Source organism: Trichechus manatus, unplaced genomic scaffold (genome assembly GCF_000243295.1).
Source record: "Trichechus manatus latirostris isolate Lorelei unplaced genomic scaffold, TriManLat1.0 scaffold00102, whole genome shotgun sequence".
Lineage (NCBI taxonomy): Eukaryota > Metazoa > Chordata > Mammalia > Sirenia > Trichechidae > Trichechus > Trichechus manatus.
The window spans coordinates 10,003,818-10,031,082 of NW_004444038.1; the positions used below are offsets into that span (position 1 = coordinate 10,003,818).

Consider the following 27,265-nt stretch of genomic DNA (forward strand, 5'->3'; position numbering starts at 1 on the left):
CAGCCCCTCCAACATTTGTTATTTCCAGTGTTTTTGATTTGTGCCAGCAATGCCGGGGTGAGATGGTATCTCAGTGTGGTTTTAATTTGCATTTCTCTACTGGCTAGTGATGGCGAGCATTTCCTCACGTGTCTGTTGGCCTCTCTTGAGCTGTTTTTCTTAACCTTTCTGTCCTAGATAGTCCTACTTACTTTCCATATATTATCTCTTCCGATTTGTGTGATTAACCACTCTGTGGTTCCCCATTTGGCAGGTGCGGAAATCGAAGTTCCATGTTGTTAAGCAGTTTGCAGGGCTGGCCAGTGTCAGAGCTGGAATTTGACAGTCCCTGTTCTGACCAAATCCCAAACTCTTTCCGTTATGAGAGCTTCTGAATTACATTAAGCTCGTGAAAAAGCTCAGTTGAAGCAAAATTGACGTGATTCGTTTAAAAAGGCAAAGTTGAAAAGTAAGAATTTCCCCTCGTTCTTATATTCCTACCCAACATGCCAGTTAAGAACAGCGTCTGCTGGTGGTATTTCCCACTTGTGAGCGTGTGGTTGGGAAGACTGCAGAGCGCACGGGGCCCTCCACCCGCTGTGAGAACTTGTTCAGACTTCCGTTCTCGGCTGCTCCAGTGCTACTGCTGCTCTTGGTGGAGCCTGTGTTTGCTGCCCTTCCTTCTTCCTTGGCCAGTTTGCACCTTGGCCGGAAATGAGCCTCTGTCCCTCCTCCAGGGGCTACCTGTGTGGTGTCCTGCCTCTCCTGGGTGGGGCTTCACATGCCCGGGCTGGTCCCTCTCCAGATGATGCTGGAAGCCAGAATCAGGTGCTGCTGTCACCAACAATCTACTGAGTGGAATGCCGAGTCAGATTCCCCGGTGCCTCTGACAGCTGCAGCCCAATTCCAGGTGACCATGAGCCAGTGTGAATTGTCTGAAGAAAAGTCAGCCTGATGAAAAGGCAGGCTAAGACTCTGCTTAGACTGTGAGGATAAGCCATGAGCTTTCCCTTTATGAAAAATTATATAGAGGTGAGGTATGCTTGAGTTAATAGGTGAAAATAGTTAACCCTGGAATGCCTAAGAATTTTAAAAAAAATTTATTCCGATAAAATATATATAACAAAAAAATTTGCCATTTTAACCATTTTTAAAAATTTTACTCATTTTGTTGTTGAGAGTACACACAGCAAAACACACATCAACTCAGCAGTTTCTACATGTACCATTTAGTGACATTGATTATATTCTTTGAGTCGTGCAACCATTCTCACCCGCTTTTTCTGAGTTGTTCTCTGACAGTAACATAAATTCACTGCCCCCTAAGGTGCCTTTCTATTCTTTCAAGTTACTGTTGTCACTTTGATCCCATATAGAAAATTCTTAAAAGAGCTTAATGCTCAAAGAAGACATTTTTTACTGGTTAAGCTTAACTATTATTTGGTTTTAAGAAGACTTCAGGGTATGTTTTTGGCTTAAGGTTTAAAGATTACCTCAGGGCAATAGTTTCAGGGGTTCATCCAACCTTCATGGCTCCAGAAAGTCTGGAATTGATGAGATTTTGAAATTCTGTTCTACATTTTCCCCCTTTTGATCAAGATTCTTCTATGGAATCTTCGATCAAACTGTTCATTAATGGTAGCTGGGCACCATCCAGTTCTGGTCTCATGGCAAAGGAGGCAGCTGTTCATGGAGGCAGTTAGCCACCCCTTCCATATCCTCCTTCTATTCCTGACTTTCCTTCTTCCTATTGCTCCAGGTGAATAGAGACCAATTGTTGTGCCTTGGATGGCCGCTTACAAGTTTTTAAGACCCCAGGTACTATGCAACTAACTAGAAGGGAGAACAGAAGCACTAAACATGTTATTAGGGCAATTAACTGGGATGTCCTATGAAGCCATGACCTTAAACCTCCAATCCAAGAAACCAAATCCCGTGAAGTTTTTGGTTGTACATAAGCAGTCTCAGCCATTTTAACGATTTTTAAATGTACAATTCAGTGACATTAATTGTATTCGCCATGCTGTGCAACCAACCAAAGAATTATTTTTTATAATATATATAATACAAACTTTTGAAAGAGTCTTGTGTGCATAACACAGCTATTAATGTGTATGTAGCTTGGAAGCAATTATTTGTGTGGTTGGTGTGTTCACGGAATAGGAGGTGGGGGGGGACAGAGAGAAGCACGAGGGGGAGGGGACGGTGGAGGGGGAGGAGGTGGTTTGGAGCCAGATTACGCATGAATTGCAGGCCACTGTTCAAACCTCGGCTTTAACTTTGAGTGAAATTGGAAGCCTTTGGAACATGTGAGCAGAGGAACGGTATGATCTCACTCAGGTTTTTCAAGGATCATTTTAGCTGCTTGTTGAGACCGAAGGGGCTGAGTGGAAGCCGGGGGATCGGGGCAGGGGGGCCAACGGGAGGCCTCGGCCACGGTTCAAGAGAAAGGTAGTGGCTGTCGGGATCAGGGTGGTAACAGTGTGGGCGGTGGGAGCTGCTGGGATTCTGATGTAGTTTGAAGACAGAGATGACAGGCTTGGATGTGGGCAATAAGAGAAAAAGAAGAATCAAGGGTGACTTCCAGGATTTTGGCCTGAACAACCAGAAGAACAATGTTGTCATTTAAAAGGTAGCTGTTTCCGCGTTGTTATTTGTAGCTCTAACGGACACAGAAAACGCATGTAAATTCCATTTTCTCCATGTTCTCACGGCCAACGTGATCTCCTGATATCTGAGCAACCCCTCCAAGTGAAGGTCAGGGTGCTCTGTAGAGCTTTCCCTCAAATCACATCCCAGCCTAACATTATGCCCTAATGGTACAATCTCCGTATTCCAAGAGGCAGAATTAGCAAGGGCTTCCCTTTCGCCTGTTTCCGCATTGCTCCTAAACCAGCATTCTTCATTCCTGTGGACTTTGACTTGTCTGGGACAGGCTGTTCCTCTGGGGTTTGGCTAACATGGACTGAAGCTCGACGCTAACTACCTACGCCTGGTCTCATCTAATCCTCGCAGCTCTCCCATGTGGTGGACACTCCTGTTGTTCAGCTGAGGAGATAGAATTATGGGCACCTTAAGTCCCTTTGCCTAAGCGCTAGGCCAGCAAGTGGCAGAAATAGCATGGGAATTTGGATCCCCTGACTCCTGAGTCCCTCGGAGCTGGAAGAAACTGAAACTCCATTCTAATGCACATATGACAAGATTCACTGAGATGTAGGCCCAAAGAGTTTAGTTATGCTGTTGAGTAAAGAGTGGCTCATTTACAAGTGGTAAGCCTTTTCAAAAAATAGCTTTCTTAATCTCAAGATAGAAAAGGAAACAAGACAATTGTGAGTTCTAACATTTTTTCCAGGATTTTTCCAGGATGAGTAGGGAAAATTGATGTGAGAAGTCCCAGATCCACAACTTACATGGTGACTAAACTGGCAGCAGAATGGTGGTCTCCTCTATCGTGTTGATTCTGACTCATAGTGACCCTACAGGACAGAGTAGCACTGCCCCATAGGGTTTCCAAGGAGCGGCTGGTGGATTCAAACTGCCAACTTTGGTTAGTAGCCAAGCTCTTAACCACTGTGCCACCAGGGCCCCAGCTATATCACAGACCTTAATCCCTAAGAACTGAGTTTCTTCCACAACTGGAAATGCAGTGGAAAGACCAAGAAGCCTGGGTTTAGGATTTCATGACTGTGCAGTGCCAGGCACCCCCTGTGCATCACCTTACACGCAGCTGCTTGCTGCTTTTAGCCATAAACCCTTCCTGGAAAGCAAACTGCCTAAGAAACGAGGCTGAGCAAAATGTCAGGTGCTCAGGGACCAGAGCCACACAAGTGGGCTTTCAGGCAGTAAGGACATTCCCAGGACACTCATGTTGTGTGCCATCGAGTCGATTCTGACTCATAGTGGCCCTGTAGGACAGAGTAGAACTGCCTCATAGGGTTTTCTAGGCTGTAAATCTTGACAGGAGCAGGTCGCCAGGTCTTTCTCCTGTGGAGCAGCTGGTGGGTTTGAACCGCCAGCCTTCTGGTTAGCAGCTCAGCGCTTAACCATTGCGCCACCGGGGCTTCTTCAGGACTCTCATGAAGGTATAATAATCTGACACCCTCTGATTGTATCTATCAGAGGAAAAAAATCCTGAGGTCTGGGGTGTGTGCATTTCTGCATGGAATTGTTCATGGCACTGAGTTTAAGAGCTTTAAAGGTAGTGACCGCAGCATCCTGGCAAAACTCCCTCCCTGCTCATTAAGGTCCACGAGCACCGTTTCCATCTGTTGCCGCAGCACACTCCCCCGGCCGCCTGCTGCCCTCAGCATTCAGGTTCTTCGTTGTTTTCGTCCAGTTTTAAACGTCATGGGCCCTTAGGAGGAAAACTATGCAGGCAAGTGAGATAAACATTGTGAAGGGTCGTCTAATATTTTATACCATGTAATTTGGATTTCTAATTAAATAGATGTGACTATAAAATATGGAACTATTTTTAAAAGTAAACAATGTATAGAGGATATTTAATGATTCTTGTAACTGGGCGGTCAGGCAGAGATTTGAGAGATTCTGAGCAGAAGGCAAAGGCATGTGGGGTGAAGTCAGTGGTCTAGTTTTTGTGTCTGTGTGAGAGAATACACACAACTTAGCTTTCCTAAAGCATCATCAGTGTCAGGCGTTGCTGACTTACGGCGGCGTAACACCCCACCCGCTGCCATCCAGTCGATTCCGACTCATAGTAACTCCATAGAGTTTCCAAAGCTGTAAATCTCTACCAAGCAGACTGCCACATCTTTCTCCCATGGAGCCACTGGTGGTTTCGAACTGCCGACCTTTCGGTTAGCAGCTGGTCACTTTAACCATTGAGCTACCAGAGCTCCTTGATGTAACACAGTGGTCCTCAAAGTGTGGTCCTCAGACCAGGCATTACCAGGGAACTTATTAGAAATGCAGATTCCCAGGCTCCCCACCCCAGACCTACTGAAGCAAACCCGGGGCTGGAGCCCAGCGCCCTGCTTTCCCAGACTCCCCAGGTGGGTCTGATGAATGCTGAGGTGTGAGAACCCCACGGGAACATGGGCCCACCTCCGAGATTCTGATCTGATTGGTCTGGACTGTGGCCTGGGCATCAAGATTGTATTTTATTTTCTAATGTAATTTTATTTATTTTGGTGTTCAGACTATACATAGCAAGACATACATCAACTCAGGGTTTCTACAGGTACCTTTTAGTGACACTGATTACATTCTTTGAGTCGTGCAGCCATTCTCACCCTGCTTTTCTGAGTTGTTCCTCCCCCGTTAACGTAAATTCACCACCCTCTCAGGTTCCTACCCAGCGTTCCGAGTTGCTCTTCTCAGCTTGATGCCATATAGATAGTTCTTAAAGGAACATAATGCTCAAGGCAGACCTTTTTTACTGGTTAAGTTAAACTATTATCTGGTTTTAAGATGACTTCAGGGGATAGTTTTCATTTAAGGTTTAAAGATTATCTCAGTGTAATAGTTTCAGGGGTTCATCCAACCTTCATGGCTCCGGGAAGTCTGGAGTCAATGAGAATTTGAAATTCCGTTCTGCATTTTCCCCTTTTTGATCAGATTCTTCTATGGAATCTTTGATTTCAAAATGTTCAGCAATGGTAGCTGGGCACCATCCAGTTCTGGTCTCATGGCAAAGGAGGCAGCTGATCATGGAGGCAGTTAGCCACACGTTCCTCTGTTGTTCAGGTGACTAGAGACCAGCTGTTGTGCCTTGAATGGCCACCTACAAGCTTTTAAGACCCCAGGCACTAGGCATCGAAGTAGGACCTAGAACAGAAACACTGAACATGTTATTACACTGGTTCGCCGGAATGTCCCAGGAGACCACGGCCTACATCTCCAAACCAAGAAACCAAATCCCATGAGGAGTCTGGTTGTACATAAGCAGCTACTCTTTTAGTTATTTATTTTGTAGTGGCTGTGACTATATCGCACAGCTTTTGCCAGTTCAAATTTTTATAGGTGTACAAACTTATTGACAGAATTAATAATCAGCTCGCAGCCCTGCCCTTAATCACAGTGATATTTCCATGACCATGGCCCCCCTCCCCCACCTTCCTCCCGCCCTCCTGCCCCTGGTAACCACTGATAAACTTTGTTCTCTATACATTTGCCTTTTCTGGTCTTTTGTATAAGTAAGGTCATACAATAGTTGTCCTCTTGTTTGTTTTTTTTTTTTTAATATTTTATTGTACTTCAGGTGAAGGCTTACAGAACAGATAGTTTCTCATGTAACAGTAGCACACATGCTGTTTTATGACATTGGTTAACAACCCAACATTTTAACCCTCTAAATTCTCAACTTTTTTTTTTTTTTGGTGAAAATACACATAGCCAAAGATACGCCATTTCAAAAATTTTTTTACATACACATTTAAGTGACATTGACTACGCTCTTCTAATTGTGCTGTCGTTCTCACTTAAGATGAAGGCTTACAGGACAAAATAGTCTCCCATTTAACAGTTACTACAAATGTTGCCCTATGACAATGGTTAACAATCTCACAACACATCAACAATATCCTTACTCTACTTTGTGTTCCCTATCATCAGCTTCCTACTCCCCTTCTGCCTTCTGGGCCTTGCCACTGGACTCTTGTACCTCGTTACTCTCATGGTTTTACTGGGCTGTCCACTCCCAGGTTGAACAGTGAACCTTGAAGGTAACTTCACCACTGAGCTAAAAGGGTGTCTGGGGGCCATACTCTCGGGGTTTCTCCAGTCTCCTTTAGGCCAGTAAATCTGGTCTTTCTTTTTTGTGAGTTAGAATTATGCTCTACATCCTTCTCCAGCTCTGTCCAGAACCCTCTGTTGTGATAATAGTTGTCCTCTTGTGGTTGACTTATTTCACTCATCATAATGCCTTCAGCTCCATCCATATTGTAGCACGTATCAAGACTTCATTTCTCCTGCTGGCTAAGTAGTATCCTATTGTACGTATGTACCCCATTTTGTTTATCCATTCGTCCGTTGATGGGCATTTAGGTTGTTTCTACCGTTTGGCTATTGTAATAGGGCTGCAGTGAACATTGGTGTACAAGTCTCTGTTGGAGTCTCTGCTTTCAAGTCTTTTGGGTACATACCTAGGAGTGGAATTGTAGGTCATCTGGTAGTTCTATTTGAGGAACCACCACACAGTTTTCCACAACAGCTGCACCATTTTGCATTCCCACAGGCAATGGATAAGGATTCCAGTTTCTCCACATTCTTGCCAACATTTTTTTTTTTTTAATATCTTAACTATCCTAATGGGAATGAAATGGTATCTCATTGTGGTTTTAATTGGCAGCTCTCTGATGGCTCATGACGCTGAGCATCTTTTCCTGTGTTTGGTGGCCATTTGAATGTCCTCTTTGGTGAAATGTCTATTCAAGTCCATTGCCCATTTTATGATTGGGTGATTTGTCTTGTTCTTGTTAAGTTGTCGAAGTTTTATATGTATTTTGGCGGCATCAGGATTTTGAAAGTGCCCAGGTGTTCTCATTTCCAGCCAAGATGGAGAAGAGCCACTTTAAGCTTTGCTTTGTGCTTGCTTGACGGGGCCTGAGAGTCTCAGTTCCAAGGGGCCTGGGGCTGAGCAACTTCCAGCCAGTTCTAAGTGCTGAGGGGCACTCCTGGGCAAGGAGTCAGCATCCTAGGTCAGGGTGGGACAGAAAGGAAGACACCGCTGAAAATGTGTTCTGAAGGGGCATCTCCTTCAGCATGCAGGCAAACGAGGCTGGAGGAGGATGCCATGGGCGTGCTTGGCGGATTTCTATAGAGGAGGTGGCCACACTTAAACACTAGGGCTTCGAACCCTGATCATTAAAGTTCGAATGCCTGCTGACAGTTTGCATTTCTAACAGGTTCCCTGCTGAGAATTTGCTTCTCCACCCCCAGATACACTGAATCGGAATCTACAGTTCAACAAGGTCCCCAGGTGATTCTTATGTATAACATCCTGGGAACTTGTTGGAAATGCAAATTCTTAGCAGGGGCTTGAACCTGAACAGTTTGAAGCCCTTTTAAAAACCCTGTTTCTACACTGGTCTACCAGAAGGCATGAGACTATGGGGAGTTGGTCCAGAGACCCGCAGGGCAACCCCTGGGCTAATCTTCCTGACCCAGCTGTCCTCTTGTAAAAGACAACTGGTCTCTTGGCTCCTGGAAGAGAAGGTTAAAGGGGTCAAGAAAGGTTTGCTTATATTCTCAGTCATGATAGGAGTGCTCCACCCCCAGGTCATACAAAGGCCCCTGGATCTTACCAGGCCAGTTGCTGTTGAGTCAACTCTGGCTCATGGTGACCCCATGTGTGTCAGAGTAGAACTGTGCTGCACAGAGTTGTCAATGGCTGATTTTTCAGAAGTTGCCAGGCCTTTCTTCTGAGGTGCCTCTGAGTGGACTAGAATCTCCAGCCTTCCAGTTAGCGGCCGAGCATGTTGACTGTTTGCACCACCCAGGGACTCACTGAATCTTAAGCAGCTAACCATGGAAGAGGCCCCACTGATCATGAGACATTGGAGACACAGAAAGAAAAAGGGTTTAGAGGGAAAGCAGTGAAGACTGAAGTTGGAGGTATGGCGTCTAAGTTGTGGCTGAGAGATGAGTGAGTGGAAGAACGTGACAGGAGCAAGAGCGAGGACAAAAGCTGCTCTCTACCAAGGAACCAGACAGCAGGCATCTTCCTTTCTGTCCCACTCTGACCTTGGACGTTGACTCCTTGCCCAGGAGTACCCTTCAGCACTTAGAACTGGCTGGAAGTTGCTCAGCCCCAGGCTCCCTCAAGCAAACACACAGCAAAGCTTAAAGTGGCTCTTCTTCACCTTGGCTGGAAGTGAGAATCACCTGGGCACTTTCAAAATCCTGATGCCCAGACCTCAGTCCAGACCAATTAGATCAGAATCTCGGAGGTGAGGCCCACGTTCTCGTGTGGTTCTCACACTTGAGCTTTCACCAGACTCACCTGGAGTGTTAGGTAAAACAGGTTGCTGGGGCTCCAGCCCGAGGGTTTGCTTCAGTAGGTCTGGGGTGGGGCCTGATAATTTGCATTTCTAACAAGTTCCCAGGTGACACCTGGTCCAGGGACCACAGTTTGAGAAATACTGTTATATCACGACAAATCGGGCTTTCTTAGCTTAAGCCAGACCCTTGGGGAAGCAGCCCGCGCTCCGTGAAGCTGCCAGTGCCCACCAGCCCTTGTGACTTGACTGTGATCAGTCAGCTGGAGGCAAACTGAGTGATCTGTGCTGGGCGGCTCTCCAAGCAGGGAAAGAGCAGTTGAGAGGGGGTCCAGGGTGTGACAGGGTCTGCTGAGGCCCGTGAAACCAACAGCCGTCACCTGTTTATTGTGACTTATTACCACCAGGGAATCACAGGGAGCCACTTCTGGGCACTAGGAAATCTTCAGAAGGAAATGAAAGAAATGGCACCAGGTGGCGTTTTTCGTCTTTTGACTGAAGACAGGTACTTGAGAAAAGGAAGATGGGAAGATGCAGGAGTCATGAAGAGGAGACTTTCCTTCCCGAGGGCCAGGTCACTGGCCACCAGAGTGAATTAGCGTCTTATCCTGAAATGCAACAGCTGCGGATACATGAAGCATTATTTTACTTCCTTCTGATTGAAAGATTTTTGAGAGCTGCGCAGATTTCAAATGTGGCCAATCTTAGAAGCTTGCAAACAAATTGTTGTGAGTTTTCTGTTTGGTTTATTTTATCTCTCCTTAAATGGTCTTATGAGCCACTTAATCGTGAAAGGTGAACTATCTTGTGTCTTGTAGACCTTGTATCGAGAGAGGTTTTCTCTGTCATGAATTAAACTGGGCAGGGTCTAACGTAAAGCTACTCAGGACACAGTTTCCATCGCCCACCTTTTTCTCTTGGCAGCAGCTGTAGCAAGTTTTCTGTTTTATTTTAGGACATTTACTCCAGTCCTGTTTATCTTTTGATTGAGGATTTCCTGAATCTAGATATAGCCTGTATGCTAAGTGTGCCTCATGTGGCCCACAGGCCATGGGGTGCTGAAGACTGGAATTGGGGGGAGTGGGGGTTGTGTGTGAGTTGTTTTTGGTGTGAGGCTTCCAGGCTATCTCTTCCTGACAGCAGGGAGCATTTGCTTCTCACCCTGTATCCATGGATCCTGGAGGACAGTCGTGGTTCCTTGGTAGAATGCTCTCCTTCTGTGTGGGAGATCCACATTTCATTCGTGGCCAATGCATCTCACACGCAGCCACCTTGTCTTTGGAGGCTTGCATGTTGCTATGATGCTGAACAGGTATTGGTGGTGCTTCCAGACTAGGATGGACTAGGAAGAAAGGCCTGGCGAGCTACTTAAAAAAATCAGCCAGTGAGAACCCTATGTACCACAAAGGTCTAATCTGATTGTGCATGGGTCGACGTGAGTTGGGTCAGCTTGACGGCAGCGAACAACAAGAGCACTTGTGACTCCTAGTGCCTGGCATGTATTCCTGATTCTAGAAATGTCTGTGGATGAAGCTTAAATGAATCAACCAAAAAGCTAGCCAAGAAAAGAGTCCAGTAAGTTTCTGAGTGTATGAAATTGACACCATTTCTGGAGGAAAGAGAAAGCCTTCACTTATATTAATAATAACTAATAAATAAATCGGGGATCATGTAATTATGACTCAAAATATAGAAGTTAGTGATTAATTTGGTTGGATATTAAAAAAAAAAACTGTTACGAAAAAACCATAGAACTTGAGTGGGGAAAAATAAAAACTTCATGAAGAGACTTAGCATGTACCTTAAGTAAAAAAGTATACATATGGTAAAGAAGACATCTGCTTAGAGGTTTAATAAAATGCCAACAAAAATATCAGGAGAATGTTAACAGAACTAGACATTCATAGGGGAAAACAAACTGGCAAATGCAAAAAGCAATTGGATTAAAGTGAATGAGTGACCTGCTAGCCAGATGCTTCAATGTTTTATAAAGCAAGTCATTAAAGTAATATGTTACTTGTTTAACACAAATACAAAATATAAACCAATGGAATATGATAGATTCTAGAAACATCCTTAATTATGTAAAAAACAAAAAAAAATGTATGATGAATAAAAAGCAACAACAAAAAACAGAAAAATATTAGTCTGTGCTGCTGGAATATTTGAACACCAATATAGAAAAGCAAAACCCATCAGTCCATATTTCCCCATGCCCTTTGCCAGGTAAAATTCGGGTAGCTCAAAGTTAAAAACAAAATACCACCACAACAAAACACCCAGTGTGCTTCCCCACAACCTCCTCCTCCAGGCAGTCTTCATTTCACCCCTAGGTGGCTCCCGGGGCCTCAGAACAGACCTCCCTGCTTCTGTTTCGTTTCTCACAATCCTTTCTCCACTAGGTAGGCAGCGCTATCTTTTAAAATGTAAATTAGAGATCATATTGCCCCCATTCCTCCACTTCAAAGCCCTTTAATGAGTTCCCACCAAACTCAGAATGAAGCCCACCCCTCCTGGCCTAGAAGGGCCTCGGCGAGGCCAGCTTGGTTCCACCCCCATCTCAAGCATTCTTCTGCACACACAACGGCTGGGTCACCTGGTCCCAACAAGACAAGCTCCTCACCACCGCAGGGCCTTTGTACCTGCTGCACCCTCTTCTAGGAATGTCCACATGTTCTCTCCTCCCAGACTCTGCAGGGATCATTCCTCCCCTTCACTCAGGTATCTGCATGGGGAGTTCCTCCTGGGAGGCCTTTTTCTGACCCGCCCTTTCTCTCCTCATCAGGCACCGTGCCCTTACCCAGCTTTGGCTCCTTCAGAGCTTTAATCAGTACTGAGCACAACCTGTAATAGTAGATTGACTCCCTCCCTGCAGCGGAGCAGGCCTTCGTGTGGCCCAGAACCTAGAGCAGTGCCTGGCACTTAGTCGGCATTCAGTAGTGAGAGTGACACTTTCTGAGTACGAAACGTTTCAGCAGTTAGAAATGACAGAATGCACAGGGTGAGTCTATTTAAAAAGTAAAATGTCATATAACAAAACCAAACCTATTGCCGACTCATTGCGACCCTGTAAGACAGAGTAGAACTGCCCCATAGAGTTTCCAGGGAGCGGCTGGTGGATATGAACTGCTGAACTTTTGGTTAGCAGCTGAGCTCTTAACCACTGCGCCACCAGGACTCCAAAAAAGTCATATTAGTAGAACTAAAATGAAACAAGAATATAGGTAGTATTTGTCTTACATAGGAAGAACTAATAAAATAACTTAAAGATTCAAAATTTATTATAATGATAAAAAGTTCCCACTGAACAAATCCTCAAGAGAAATACAGCTTATTAGGAGTCAACACAGACAGACAACACTTGAATTTCCATTCTTTCTAGTAAAATTAAATCATTTTATGAAGAAGCTGCCTTATTTCTAAACCTGTATGTAAATTACTAGTTATATGAAATAAAAATATTAAACATATGAGGAGAATGTAATAAAAAAATACAGTAGTGGGAAGTTTCAGCACGTGTCTCTCAAAACCTGACCACTCTAGTAAACAAATAAGGATATAGGAGAATCACGTACCTGGTCACAAAATACGTAGTTTTAAAAGAAGTTACCTAGGGAACGAGGGGGGGCATGAATAGGTGAAAGCACAGGGCATTTTAAGGGGAATGAAGCTGTTCTGCCTGATACTGTGAGAGTGGACGCATGCTGTGCCTTTGTCAACACCCACAGGACTATACAACACAGAAATGAACCCTAATGCAAACTAGGGACTTCAGTTAATAATAGTGTATCGGTGTTGGTTCATCAATGGTAACAATTGTTGCACACTAAGGCAAGATATTAGTGATAGGGGAGACTGCAGAGGAGAGAAGGTATGTGGGAATCTACTTTCTGTACAGTTTTTCTGTAAACCTATAACTGCTCAAAAAAAAAAAGGTAGCTTACAGATCATATTCTGTGATCATAAGCCAATAACATTAGAAATAAGAAGTAAACAAAATTGAAATAACTATTTGGATATTAAGAAACACACTCTTAAGTAAAGGACAGAACATTAAAACAATGAGTTAGCATTTCCTGTAAGATTTATATATGGAAGTAAATGTCATGCTAATAAACCCACTGCCTTCTATTCGATTCCGACTCATAGCAACCCTATAGGACAGAATAGAACCGCCCTGTAAGGTTTCCTAAGCTCTAATCTTTACAGAAGCAGACTGCCACATCGTTCTCCGGCGGAGCAGCTGGTGGGTTCGAACCACCAACCTTTCAGTTAGTAGGTGAGCACTGTAACCACAGAGCCAACAGCGCCGCTTGGTCATGCTAACGATGCTACTGAAATGGGCAAATGTGCAATGATGCTTTGACGGCGTTACGGTAAATCGGGTTGCGCTTCTTTTGGGTCATGTAGGAACTATGTAGCATGCCATAAAAGCAGGAAGAAACTGACTCCGTAATTCCACTATTGTGTATGAACCATAAAGAAGTAAGTAAAAAGTACAAAGACATGCATAGCGGTGTTTTATGATAGAAGAAAACAAAAACTGAAAATAGGTTAAATGCCCTGTAATGGTGAAAGCGAAAAGTACATATTGGATAGCCATTTTATGAAATGTATAACCAAAAAAGTAATTGTGAAAAAGCATATAACTTGGTTTAAAAACAAAATAAGGATGTGTATTTACCACATTTATATATATATTAAGATCACAGAAGCTATCCAAAAATTAAGGAGCTGTGAAAGGGGTGTAGCTATGATTTTTAGGAGGTTGTTGCAGCTCTAAAAGTCAAAGAAAACATGAAGAAAAGATAGAAGAAAGAGGACAAATGCAGGGCAAATATGAAAAGAATGGCCCTGGACTCAAGAATAGTGTCCGACAGACTTGATTAAGCCCAGAATGTGTTGAGACATATGAGTGTTCTTAGGACAGTAAAAGAATTTCTAAAATGCACACTGAAAACAAGAAAAGATAGAGGGAACCTGATAACTTGGGACAGGTGGAAGAGTGAAAACAGGTTGAATGACAGTCAGAATCGAGTTATGAAAACAAACAATTCCAGGATTTCTAACAGAAGGGGTTGAATAGAGGGAATTGTTTACACAGCCGACGGAAAAACTAAGAAGCCAAACGAGACAACGAGGCAACCCAGAGATTACGGACAGCAGGAAGTGGCTGCCATCCCCAGGTCTGGAGGGACACCGGGAGGGGAGAGAGAGATGGTTTTACCGGAGCACAGCACGCGGGGCCCTTGGCAGAGCCAAGCCGGGGCTGCCCAGCAGGAGCTGGAGCCACCCAGAGGTAGAGCTGCTTTCAGGCGTGCTGCCCGTGGCTGGTCTTCCCCTCCTCCTGCCTTCTGGTCTCCACAGTCTCCCCCTGACCCCAGTTGGCAGAAACGACCTGGAGTTTTGAGGGCAGGGAAACCTGGGAATACAGAGTGGGGGCAGAGAAGGTCAGAATGGATTTGAGAGCAAAAGGACAAGTGACTGGCCCAGGCAGGACTCACAAAGCAGAGCTAACAGCTCTTTTGCTTGTGTTCATAGCTTCAACCTAGAAAGGCAGGATGGATAAAGTTGAGAGGGCTCAGATTATTTGGGAAAATAAAAACAGAGCACCTGACTCCTATAGTGAATGCTTCAGACTGAGTCAAATTGGGTGGGCTTTGGTGTGCGCTGTTTTCTCTGCTCGAAGGTCCCTGCCCTCTGCTGTCTGCCTGGTCAGTTAACACTTGGTCCTCTTTCAGGAGTCAACTCAAGGGTCGCTTCTGTGAAGCGCTTCTCCCCTGTTGCGTATTTGTTGTTGTTAGGTGCCATTCAATCAGCCCCAACTCGTGGCAACCTTACATATAAAAGAATGGAAGGTTGCCTGGTCCTCTGCCATCTTCATGGTCGCTGGCGTGTTTGAGTCCATTGCATGTGTTGTTGTTCTTAAGTGCTGTTGAGTCGATTTTTAACTCCTAGTGACCCCATGTGACGGAGGAGAACGGCCCCATAGGGTCTTCTAGGCTGTAATCTTTGTAAAAGCAGATCGCCAGGTCTTTCTCCTGCAGAGCTGCTGGGTGGGTTTGAACTGCCAGCGTTTCAGTTAGCAGCCGAGTGTGTGACCACTGCACTTCCCACTGTATATACTGCTCCTTTATCTGTGCCCCCCGGTGCTCCACCGACTGCCATCCTAGCACCTGTCTTTATTGGACTTCAGCGTTTGCTTTGTGGTCCCTCTGCCGAATCTGCTCGTCGAGACTGCAGTGATGCCCTGCTTGACTTTGTCTCCCCAGGGCCTGGCACACAAAACATTCTTCATATGTTTGTTGAACTAACAAGATACAGAAAGAACGTGTTGATGTGAATTGACAAACTGTGGCGAGTAAGTGAAACACCAAAAGATGCATATGTGTGAATGCTTTTCTAATTTTCTAAAACAAAACAATCGGGAAGCTACAAACCGATGAAACTTGATGGTCATAGATGATCAAATGGATCGTGAGTACTCGGAAAGATCATCTACTAGCAAAGAGACACTAATTCATAATTATTGTTATGATAACATGAGACCAAAAGGTCAAAGGAGCTTTGTATATGTACTGCCTGGATTGATAAAGGCTGTCTCGATGTCCGTGTGAACCAAGAGGAAAGAGTGTAACTACTGGATATTGAGACAGTTTGGATTATTTTTTGGTAAATATTCATCCCCCTGCTCTTCACTGTGGTCAGAGCGTACTTTGCTCACCCTTGACTTTGCACTTGGCTGTGTGACTGACTTTGGCAGATGTGACACTTGAAATGGGCTTGCGTAGTCGGCTGGCTTTTCGTGCTCCTGGTGATCCCTCACGAGAACATGCCCCTCCAGCCTGGACTCCACAATGAGACATGTGGCACAGGTCTGTGAGCCGGAGAAGAAATGCGTATCACTTGTATGTCACCGAGTTTTGGGGTAGTTTGTTACACAGCATTATTGCGGCAACAGCTGATTATTCCAGGTAGTATGGTTTGAATAGTCATCACTGAATAACGAGGCATGCGATGGGAGAAGAAGACTATCAGCAGGTCTTTGGGTAATTCCGTTTTCTTATTTGTTATTAGATGTTTAAGCGTTCTCTTTTACTGTTTGGGGGAAAGAGAAGACACAGCAGAGACCTGCCCATGCCCTCTAAGTGCTGTTGCGTGGGAAAAGGAATGGAGGTGTTCTCTTTGTCTCCGGGGACTACAGCAAAGAGCAGTGAATCAGTCAATGAGTAGAAATTACAGGAAACAGGTTTGGACTAAAAGGGAACATATTTCCAAAGAACTCCAAAAATGGAGCACCTTGAGAGCATAACCATTAAAGGTGTTGAAGTGGAATTGGGGACTGCTCGTGACTGCTGCTGTGGAGGGGTCCTGCTGTAGAGGGAAGCTTAGCTGGGGACCTGCAGTGTTTCTTGCAACTCTGATTCTGTGGCTTTTAAAATCGACGTCGTTGTTGTGTGCTGGCAAGCCGATTCCCAATCACAGAGACCCTATAGGACAGAGTAGAACTGCCCCGTAGAGTTTGCTCGGCCGTAATCTTTATGGGAACAGATCACCAGGTCTTTTCTCCCACAGAGCAGCTGGTGGGTTTGAACCGCTGACCTTTTGGTTAGCAGTGAGTGCTTTAGCCATTGTGCCACCAGGGCTCCTTTTAAAATTGCTACTCCTGCTCAGAATATTTTAATTTCTCTGAGATTCCCATCTGCAGTTGACTTTGCTGTAAATGAGGGTCAGCTGTCTGGGAGAGTTCAGCCACTCTTAGTGGTTGAGGAGGGGTTTAAAAGATACTAAGTGTATTTTAAAACATACTTAAAATAAAAATGAGCCCCTGAAGGAGATTCCAAAATATGCTTTAAGGATCTTCAGGAGGACAATATTAATGTGGATTTGTAGAAGTCAATCACCTTCTGCTTTGTTTCCTAATTACCCTTTGTTTCAGCAACACACACACTGAAACGCTGCTTCCTTAGGTGGGTCTTGAGCTGGTAGCACTATATCCGTTGAATCAGCGGGTTCTTTGTCGGTGAGTACGCCCACCTCTGCTTTCTTTGGTCTGCCTGTGCCCCGCGTCCCTCTTGGTGATGGTTGTGTTACCAACGTCCTTCCATATGTTTGCTTGGTTCAGAGTCTCCTTCCTGCCTGAATCAATTCCTGATTGTCCCAGCTGTTTCTTAATGACCTTACGCACCCCCCCGCCCCGTTAACATATAGCTTCCATTTAGGCATTTAATCGTGTCTTGTTTTGCATTGTTTGCTCATTGCTGCATGCCTTAGTTTTGCCCTCTCAGCTGGAGTTAGAGTTTCCTAAGAATAAGGACCATGTTGTACCCTCACCCTCAGACCCTAATGGTGTGGAGTCTACAAAGACCACACAGTCTGACCGGTTTTGTTGCAAGTTTTGGCTTCAGTCTTGGTTTCATTGGTGTGTTTGCCGTGCTGGTCCTGTGTTAGATAAGTCTGGTCTCATGGAAATAAAAGAATCATGATTCTCATGTTCTTATGAGCTGCCTTTGCAGATTTTCTGGTGAGAGAGCTCTTGCTGATGGCCAGCTAAACCAGCTTAATAACAAAGAATTCACCCCAGAACTAGACTTTCAGGGACCAGTAAATATAAAAGAAACAAGACTGAAGTCATAGCCTAATTTTGTTACAATTGATAAAAATTAGCAAGCACTGAATGAAAAGCTTTTCAACCTTCTGCTACTCATGAAATGGATCTTATAGCTGATAAACACATTTTCTCTAGAAGACAATAATTTTTACTGTCCCCTAGAGCTCAGAATTTAACCAAATATAGTCTTACGCAGTTTAACTACAGAAAATAAAACCGCCTTTTGTGTATCTGCTTTGAGGGCATTGGTGGTCTAGTGGTAGAATTCTCACCTTTCGTGTGGGAGACCTGGGTTCAATTCCCAGCCAATGCACCTCAAGCACAGCCACCACTCATCGGTGGAGGCCCTCATGTTCCTATGATACTGAGAAGGTTGCAGCGGAGTTTCCAGGCCAAGATGGACGAGGACGAAAGCTTGGTGATTTACTTCTAAAGATTAGTCGATGAAAACCCTACTATCTCGTTGTGCTTGGGGTCCCCATGAGTCCAGGGTCACTCAGTGGCAGCTAACAACAACTCCACATGGTGCCGTCTCTAGGGTTGGTATCACCCAGTGTGCTAACTCCTGGTATCACCTCCCCCGTGGCCGCCCCTCCGGCCCTGTCCTCACAGCTCCTCCCTTCTCCCATTAGCCAAGGCAGAGCCCCTCCTCTCTGCCCATTGGCGGGTGTGCCATTGGCGGGTGCGGGAGTGATGACTTACCCCATTGGGTGACAGATGACACCAACCCTAGTGAGGCCATTGCCTTGGTGGCCCCTCCCCCAGCAGCGCTGGCTCACCCGCTGCCACAGTGGACCCTGGAGTCATTTTGGTGTGACCCCCTGCGACAGTGTTAGGGGGTGCGATCCGTACCCTTCCCCGCCCCCGTGATGCCACTGACCCCACATACAGGTGTGTTATTTATAGTTGGGAGCTGTTTCTGTCTAACCCCATTTCTTCACCATCATTTCTATGTAAACATTGTTACTCCTTTGAGTGGAATTTACACTATTGTAAATAGTATCTTTGCACTTTTATATTTCTGATCATGTACCTGGTCACATTCATTTTATACTACTGAATTTGGAGAAATATTTGTTCCATCTTTCAAAATAGTTATAAATTAACTTTAACTGTTTGATACACATAAAAATCGAGTTGCCTAAATGAGAATTGTAATGCTGAAGTTGAAATATACTGAAGTTCTTGTAGTAATATTTGGATGAAATGTGGAAGTGAGGTTTTCCACCTTACAGGTATGATAATAGCACTCCCTCAGAGAGTTGGTTTGAGTATTAGAGGGATTAATAGCTCGACTCTGGGGCCAGAATCCCTGGCAACACTAATGCATGAAGCTGTGCCCTCTCCCAGCTGTGTGGGACCTCAGTCTCCTCACCTGTACAATGGTTTCAGTGAGTGTACCCACCTCCTAGGGTTGACGTGGGAAGCACTGTCCCCAGCAGGCAGGAAGCGCTCGGTAAAGGCTCGTCGTCACTGTTGTTGTTACACACGCACAACTTCGCAAGTGCCAGGCTCACAGTGCTTCTAGAGGCTCAGGGAATGCCAGCCTCCATTATTATTATTACATATGATTAATTATGTCATTATATGAATGATCCAAATAATGAAGCCTGTGGTGATTTTCCAGGCAAGTTAAAAGAAAAAGGAGCTCTCTGAGAGGGTATGGAACAAAGAGGAAAGGACTGTAGTTAGATGTCCTTCTGGGTCCAATAATAAATACTATTCTCCAAGATGATTGGTGTTAAAAAAGGGCAGCGTTTAATCTGGAGGCTTTAACACACAGCCCTTTATGAGTGGGTTTCTAAAGGAGAATGCTTTCTTCTCTTCCTCAGAGGAACCATTGTCCCTGCTTAAATCCCAAAAGATACACAAATGCTAAGGGGAAATCAAACTTTTGGGAGGAGACTTTCAAGACAATTTTAAGTTGTAAATTTGAAAATGTAAAAGAGCTTGTTGTTCTGTCTAAATTTTAGAGATTAAGTGGCTTTTGTGTAACTAAGTTGGGGTTTCAGCAAATGTTCTGATTTTTGGCTTTATTCTTTTGTAACTAGTTTTAAAGAAATGAGACCAGTCCCCAAAGCAGAAAAACTTTATAGTCACACCACAGTGTTGGTACTTAATTCACTAAAGGAAAGAACCAGTATAAAGTTTCATTAGTGAAATTTTTAGCAAGATTAGAGACAGTGAATTAATGCCCCAGATGTGACTTCATTGTTGTAAGGATGCTTCATCTTTAGAGATAACATTTTTTGAACGTACTTTAATTTCTGAGTCCTTCAGAAGTGAGAGCACGTTATTTAATATTGAAATGATAGCAGCGTTTAAAAAGTTGTTGAATGTGTGTAGATTTAGGTCCTCATGATTTACGTGTTTTATAATTTTATGCCTCCATCACTTTGTTGTTTTCTGAAAGGCCAGTCAAGCGTATTGGCAGGTGAGGCGCCGTACCCCAGGAGATCACTCACTCACGAGGACGTGCCGGTTTGTTCACCGATTCTTGAATCGAACGCTGGGGGAGGGTCTGCTACGTGTGGACACTCAGATACAGTGGTGAGCAGGGTGGTCTGTCTTTAGGGGGACATGCCGGCATTTCCCCAGGCATATATTACAGACACAAAACCATTGCTTCATGTGATCTGTGTTAGAACTTCAACTACAGCAGATAAATGAGCGTTTCAAATGTGCATGTTTATCCCAGTAGAGGGAAGATTTTTATTTAAAATTCAGCCCAGCCGAGCCTGAATCCATCTTTGAAAAATGATGGAAAATGCAGCTTATGAAAGACCTAAAATACCGTGTTGTCTGTTACCTATGGTTTCATCGATTTCTAAATTTATATGATTTGGGCATAATCACTAGATTTTGTCATTATTGGTCAGTTGTGATGTCATTATCTATTAAAAAAAAAACATTATTTAAAAAGCCCAGGTTTAAGAGTATCAAGTTCTGGACTATAACAAGTTGTTTTTCTATTGATGACTTTATTCCTGAATTATAGAAGCCTCAGAATTTCAGAACTGGAAAGTGACTTACAGGTTATGTTGATTGCCCAGCTTCCAAGCCTGGCTCTCTCTGTTAGAGCTAAGACATCCTAAAGAAGGGTAAAACTAAAACTAAAGCAAACCTGTTGCTGTCGAGTCGATTCCGACTCATAGCGACCCTATAGGACAGAGTAGAGCTGCCCCACGGGGTTCCCAAGGAGCGGCTGGTGGGTTCGAACTGCCGACCTTTTGGTTAGCAGCGGAGCTCTTAACCACTGCACCACCAGGGCTCCAGAATGACAAAAGGCATTTCAATTCAAAACTCCCTGTTAAACATTTTATCATTTAGAAGTGATCTGACATGTGGCTCCGTCTAGAGCCACAGCGTGGACTGGTTGGCTCATTTGTCGATTCTGACAGTTGCAAGTGAGACACGGTGCGAAGACCCAGGTGCTGGGCTTACAAGGAGGAACAGCACCCAGCACGGTCCTGTTGGTGGGCTTGGCCGAGCAGCTGGCCTCACCTTTCCCAGGTTCTTCCACTGAAGGCGGGCCAAACCAGAGCCCCGACCTTTTTTGTTAAAAAACACGGCCCTAAGTCAGATCCTGGGCCGTGATGGAAGTAGGAAAAGGGTCCGGTGTGTGTCCTGCCTTTGACCACAGTACTCACCAAACACTGTTTTAGGAAGACTGCATAGCGGTGGAAACCCTGGTGGTGTAGTGGTTAAGAGCTACAGCTGCCAACCAAAAACGGTCGGCAGTTCGAACCCAGCAGCTGCTCCTTGGAAACCCTGGGGGGCAGTTCCACTCCGGGCTGTAAGGTCGTTATGAGTCGAAATAGACTCGACAGCGTCACGTTTGGGTTTTTTTACAGCAATGAAGAGGGCAGTGGGGTTCAGAGGTGGAATTCTCCCCTTCCATGGGGGAGACCCAGGAATGAGTCCGGCCAATGCATCTCAAGTGCAGCCACCACCCGTCTGTCAGTGGGGGCTTGCGTGTGGCTGTGATGCTGAACAGGCTTCAGCGGAGCCTCCAGACTAAGATGGACTAGGAAGAAAGGCCTGGAGATTTACTTCCAGAAGTCAGCCAGTGAAAACCCTATGGGTCACAGTGGTCTGATCCCATTGTGAATGGGGTCGCCATGAGCCAGGGGTGGGGGGAGCAACTCAACGACAGCTAGTAACAACAACAATATGGCAATGAGACTCAACACACACAGCAACAGGGATGAAACTCACAGGCATAACATTGAGTGAGAGAAGTCAGATGTAAAAACGGTGTGGGGACGGCGTCTGACCTCCTCCAACCCCACAAGATCAACAGGATCAACCAAGATCAACAGCCCAAGGCTGATTCCTATGAGGTGGAGGTCAGACACACCTCCTCTCTCCACCATCTCTACCAATTCTGACACCAACTGCACCTCCCACAGCACTGTCTACTTCTCTCCTGGGTTCGACAATTCATCGCAATGGCCACACAGAACTCACAGACCGTACCCACAATTATGGGGTTTATTAGGGAAGTAGCAGTTACAATTCAGGATCAGGAACACTCTGGATATAGACCTTCCATCAGGATAGCCTCTCCCCAGCCTTGCTTGCAGGCATGCATCTCCCTGGCCCTTAGCCTCTGCCCAGAGGCACTCAGCCTTCTCTCTCCGTGGGCCGGGAAGCCCACAGCGTCGTCTCCTGCTACAGGATCTCTCCTTCCTTGGTGGTGGGCTCCTCTTCCCTGCTCTGGAATTGTCTCTTTTTAAGGCAAAACTGACCAATCCCCTTGGTAGAAGTACCCTATCACACAGTCACCTGGGTGGGAGTTACAAGACCATGGCTGGAAATGCCACACACAAAAGTAATTAATGGCACCGCACCAGAAAAAAGAAGGATAAAGCTCAAAGGCAAAACTGACAGCCCATGATGAGAAGTCAGAACAGCGGTTGTCTTTGCGGGGGGGTGGTTTGCATGAGGGGGCTTCTCAGGCACTTTCTTCTCATCATTGTGATGTGGGCTCACTTTGCGGAAATTTATTAACCTGTGCATGTATAATATGTGTCATTTTCTAGATAAAATTTTGTAAAAGAATGAAAACACTTTATCTTAGTACCTGAGTACTCAAGTGCCAACTGCAGCGTTTACACCAGTTTGTACAACAGGCTGCCACCTCCCTGCCTGTATTCATTTCTAGAAGTATTGAATGTTAAATTACCCAACATCTCTTTTGATTTAGACCTGCACTAAATAACTCCCTACTCCCCTGACATAGTTAATTTATGACTTTTTTACTGCCAAAATTTTTCCTAGTTATTGATATGAATTTCTTAACAGTAGCTTGAGGCCACATTGTATCAAATATACTCTTGGGTCCAAAAAAGTCAATCCACATTTCAAATGGCTGACCAGTTCCTTAAGCTTCCCAAATCCATGCTCAGTGAATGTAATGCAGGCCAATGTCCAGTGATGAAGATCTTGGATCTCAACTCTTTTTTTTTTTTTTTTTTAATACTGTAGATGAAGTTTTACAGAACAAACTAGTTTCTCATTAAACAGTTAGCACACATACTGTTTTGTGACCTTGGTTGCCAACCCCACGACATGTCAGTGCTCTCCCTTCTCGACCTTGGGTTTCCAATCACCAGCTTTCCTGTCCCCTCCTGCCTTCTAGTCCTTGCCCCTGGGCTGGTGTGCCCCTTTAGTCTTGTTTTATTTTGTGGGCCTGTCTAATCTTTGACTGAAGGCTAAACCTCAGAAGTGACTTCATTACTGAGTTAAAAGGGTGTCCGGGGGCCATACTCTCAGGATTTCTCCAGTCTCTGTCAGGCCAGTAAGTCTGGTCTTTTTTTGTGAGTTAGAATTTTGGTCTACATTTTTCTCCAGCTCTGTCTGGGACCCTCTATTGTGATCCCTGTCAGAGCAGTCAGTGATGGTAGCCAGGGACCATCTAGTTGTGCTGGACTCAGTCTGGTGGAGGCTGTGGTACTTGTGGTCCATTAGTCCTTTGGACTAATCTTTCGTTTGTGTCTTTGGTTGTCTTCATTCTCCCTTGCTGTAGATGGGGTGGGACCAGTGGAGTATCTCAGATGGCCGCTCACAAGCTTTTAAGACCCTAGACGCTACTCACCAAAGTAGAATATAGAACATTTTGTTTATACACTGTGTTATGCCAATTGAGCTAGATGCTTGGATCTCAACTCTTGCTTTGTATTTTTTCACTGGGATGCTATCAAGAAACTTTGGGAAGGAAATGGCCAGCAGACTGCTGGGAAGATCACATTAGAGTTTTCAAGATGTTCACCGAACCCCAAGGCTGCATTACATACAGAAAGAAGCAATTAACACATTGTGCGTGAGGTGACAGGCTCATAGCTTAGAACTGATTTTTAAAAAAATAGTGTAATTAGTAACATCTTTAAAATACGTATAGACATTTACAGATTTAGGGAAAATTGAATTAACCACCCGCGCTGAATTCACTGATAGAAATAATGTATTAAAGAATAAACTGTGTGTGTGTGTGCACGTGTGCATTCTGACTTATTCAGCTGCTCAGTAAATGGCACTTGACATCCCAAATTTTCATGATTTTCCATGTGCACCTTGACATTTAAATGGGGAAAGGAAAAGACATGGAGAGAGAAGTTAGCTGGTGGTCTAAGAAACACCCATTAATGGCTCAAGAATAGTTACCTCATGGTAGTTACTAAGTACCTGGTTGTATGCTGCTTTCGTTGGACACTTAAAGATCACGCTTCTGGACACATTTTCATGAGGCTTTTTAGGTTGAACAGAGTATTTAAAAGGCTTGGTTTTCCTGATCCTTTGAAGATGGCTTGAGTTCGGGAGGCTCTACATCAAACACACCATCTGTTTCCTCCTGATAGTGTGCGACTCTGAGTTGTTACGATTGCTTTGCTCCTCTGCTTGGAAGCCAATGTGAAAACACAAAAATGAAAAAGCAAGCTTCTGACAAAATGGGCTGCGAATGTCCTTAATCTTGGTGGTGATTTTCTTTTGTTTCTAGGTGAAAGAAGTATTGAATGTGACTTTCAAGGCTTCTAACTCTGTTATCCTCTTGTAGTTTTTCTGCTGGAGGCAGGACAGAGAGCAAGTTCCATTGACTCCATTCACATGGGGCAGCCTCCTCAGAGGCTATCTTGTGTTCCGCAGGTAACAGCCCAGGTGCTGCTGGGAGACGGGAGGATGTCATCTGAAAGGCAGGGAGAAGGGAAGGTGGGCGGGGACATGGTGAATGGTGCAGGCAGCACATATGTTCATGTGTTTCTCTGTCTCTGTCTTTTTGGGTGGTAACTGGCCTCTTGCACTTGAAGGTTTAGCACTCAGAAATGCAAATCTACACGTAACAAAAGAAACCTCTGGAAGAAATCAATGTATTATGGAAAGCAAAAAAAAAAAGGCTATAAGAGCTTCTGCCTTTTGTGGGCTATGGATGGCACATGTGGCTTCTTACTACTGTGATCGTTCTCAGTCTTCTGAGAATACTACAGACTCCAGTGAGACGGGCAGATGCGTTTAGTTGGGTTTCTCCAGCCACTCTTGTTAACATCTGTGAAATTTTACGGGAAGATCGGTGTGCTCTGAGCTACTGAAATTAAATGCGTTGTTTTGCTGCAAACCAGATATGCTTGCTCTAATTATGTTGGCTTCTAAAAGGGCACCTGTGGCCTTAGGGGATAAAGCATGATCTTTCATCAACAGGCCTAAGTGCCAATTCTCTGTCACTTTCTAGTATGTAACCTTGAGCGTATAATAATCATGCTGAAACTCTCTGAGCCTCAGTTTCCTCATATTTAAAGTTGGCACTAAAATGAATCACCTTGCAAATTTGGCGTGAGGATTTACAATACTAAAGTGTGCACAGCACAATGCCTGGCACACAACAGGCACGCAGTAGATAACAGCTATGAGAACACGAGGAGGGAGCACGTCACCCTAGGAGCCCATCATTTGGGAGTCCTGAGGGCTGTGGCATCAGATCCCCACTGAAGCATCCATGGGTTTAAGAGCAGGCAGGGTCATGAGCAGCTCGGGGACTCCGTTCAGCATCTCTCAATGGAAAGTGTCGCTTGCCAAGCAAAGCAGCGTTATCCGTTTCCTTTCTGCAGAGCTCTACAGCAGACAGAACAGACCCGACAGAACCTCCCAGTTTATTTCAAGAAGGCCTGCAGCCGCTTCCCCTCCCTTCCTCCTGGTCTGTGGTTGTTTATTTGAACTTGAGACTTCCTGAGGCTCAGAAGGTGTTTTTCGCTTGAAGTGTCAGAGCTGCTCCATGAAATTTGGAACTGTGGTCCACGCAAGTCCCCCTTCCTAAGGAAGGAAGCTCCCTGAATTTGCAAATAAATTGGCGGGGTGGGGCGTTTTCCCTGCTTTGTAGCAGCCTTTCTCTAACGACATAGGCATTTTCTCGGCCTCCCTGGTCTCGCCTGTTTCCTGGTTCTGGACAGCACGGAGGGCAAGGCCAGGGGCAGCATCACGCTTCTGCGGGGCTGAATCTCCAGGCAGGAGTTGGAGGAGGCGGCTCTGCAGGTCCTGGGGCGAGCAGAGCTTGTTTCTGTACGTGGGCCTGAGAGGACCCTCAGTGCCAGCAGAAAGCAGCGAAGCACACGTAAGGGACAGTGAGGACTCTGACGTGGGGCGTTCCGGGCAGGGAGCAGGAGCGGCTGTGGCCAAGGCTTCGCTTGCCACCTTGTCGACGTGCCGTGGGATCTCAGAGGCGGTGAACTTGACCATTGTTTTTTCTTTCTTTTGTGATTTGGTAAAACCTAAGGCAGCTAGAGAGCGTGCATCCCTGTTCTGTGTGGCAAAGACGTGTGCAGCTCAGTGCCCGAGGCGTCCCCTCTGTCCACATTGCTCGTGCCTGCCTTGCCTTTCTTTTTCTTTTAAACTTTTTTCCACCTTGGTTTTGACCATCCCCAAACGGACAACTGAAGGGAGGGTGGAAGCTGCGTTGCTCCCCACATTGGAATGCTCAGTTTGACTTTCAGGAACCAGATCCTGAAGAATCTTCACATTCTGTCCCGCTGAGTGACTCTTGAAAGTACCACGTCTCATGGCCGAGAAGAGCGCATCACGAGGACCCCAGGGAGGTCCCCTGCGGAGGATCTGGAGGCCCAGGAGACATCGAGGGGCCGTGAGGCACACGCAGCCGGGTGAGGCGGGAGAGGGAGGCCCTATCCTTACGGGGTGCGGGGCTTGGCGACAGGTACCCAAATGTCCCCCCCGTGGGTGGGCACCTCCACTTATTATTTGTTTCAACATCTGACCAGCAAAAAAATGTGCACCCCTTACAAGGCTTTTTAAAAAGGTTAGAAACGATCTGTCACGCAGTGTTTGCTCGAGTCTGATGACTAATCTGCTGTTATTCGGTTTAGTGCACGGTGTGCTTTTGTTTTATGGTTCTTAGGGACAGGATTTATGGTTTTCTGTTTTGGTTGAAATCACAGAGGTTTAGATACAAAGTAAAGGGATGTAGTTATGGGTGAATTTTTAGAAGAAAACACTTGGGCAAATGAGATTTTGTGTACCAAACCCCAAATCAAACCTGCTGCCGTCGAGTTGATTCTGATTCGTAGTGACCCTGTAGGACAGAGTAGAACTGCCACATAGGGTTTCCAAGGCTGTGATCTTTACGGAAGCAGACGCCACATCTTTCTCCTGGAGAGCAACTGGTGGGTTCCATCACTGCCCTTTTGGTTAGCAGCCGAGCACTTTAACCACTGTG

General features: G+C 45.3%; 1 protein-coding gene and 1 non-coding gene across 6 annotated transcripts in view; both read left to right on the forward strand.

The window, feature by feature from the left end:
* Nucleotides 1-27,265, forward strand: part of MCF2L (MCF.2 cell line derived transforming sequence like) — a 247,809-nt gene that overhangs the window by 8,538 nt on the left and 212,006 nt on the right. The window lies entirely within an intron of this gene.
* Nucleotides 17,790-17,860, forward strand: TRNAE-UUC (transfer RNA glutamic acid (anticodon UUC)). The gene has a single exon. It is a non-coding gene; the product is annotated as a tRNA-Glu (tRNA).